We start from the raw sequence: 1211 nt of genomic DNA on the forward strand, positions 1-1211 counted from the left end.
ACCATCTTAAAGCCTGCCCTTGAATACCTGTATAGTTTTGTAATCGATCTATGAGTATGTCATGATCTATAGTATCAAACGCAGCACTAAGATCAAGTAAAACTAGGAATGAGATACAGCCTTGGTCTGACGCAAGAAGCAAGTCATTTGTAATTTTAACAAATGACTGTAAGCAATTAAATAATAATAGTAAAATATACATTTGACATGTAAACTGAATTAATGGTTAATAATCAGAAGACCACAGAGACAAAGCTTCATACACGCTTAATAGCACTGTTACTTTCGTCTTGTGTAGCCTAATATCTGTCGGCAGAACTACAAACATATTACGAAGATTTACCATGGTTTTACCACAGTGGCCAAACACACAGGCTAAACGAGCATAAAACCTATAATTACAATTATACTGTACACTGATCACATAAACGCCAAAACACACCAGCATTCGATGTTCACTGGTGGGATTAAAACTAACTTTGTAGATGTTTGTAGGCGTTTAACGAATAAATATGAATTTGCTTTTAGCTAAATTGCTAGCGGAGGCAAACAGCATTGCCCTCTGTTTACGTCCTTGTTACAACATACAATTAACGCTAGAAACAATTCATGGAAAATACATAAACAAAGAATAAACCATACTTACAGGTTGTGGCCCATAATCCACAGCTTCTGTTTTTATGGTTGGAACTGCTCCATCTTTGAGGAGAAGCTTTTAGGCGAATCTGGCGTTGAACTCGCTTAGATTGTGGAAGCTGTCCTCCGTGAAATGTCGAGCACAGAGAGCTATATTTGTTTTATAATGTTCTGGAACCGAGTTCAAAATAAATACTAACCATTTCTCCCAAAGTCCAGCGTCTCTCGGAAGCCCGAACACAGAGGTCGTACAAGCGCCATGAAAATAGCAGCATTTGGAAGGCTCTTTGTTGCGTGTTTCCGGGGGCAGGGGCTATGTAAATTGAAGGGTTTATGATGTCACTAACCTGGAATTATTTTGTTGTAGTCCCTTACCAGCCGTTTGCTGTAGGCGATGCTATGCTAATTCCGTAAAAGACAATTTCTCCCGTTGCATTGAACTTTGAGCTTCATAACTTTGCGGATGTTGTTTATGCTCACACAGCTACATTACACAGTAACAAAAGTTAAAAAAAGTGAAATCATATTATATGACCCCTTTAATGCAATGAAGAACAAACCCAAAAGGTATGACA

Source organism: Sinocyclocheilus anshuiensis, unplaced genomic scaffold (genome assembly GCF_001515605.1).
Source record: "Sinocyclocheilus anshuiensis isolate Anshui unplaced genomic scaffold, SAMN03320099.WGS_v1.1 scaffold970, whole genome shotgun sequence".
In the NCBI taxonomy this organism is placed as follows: domain Eukaryota; kingdom Metazoa; phylum Chordata; class Actinopteri; order Cypriniformes; family Cyprinidae; genus Sinocyclocheilus; species Sinocyclocheilus anshuiensis.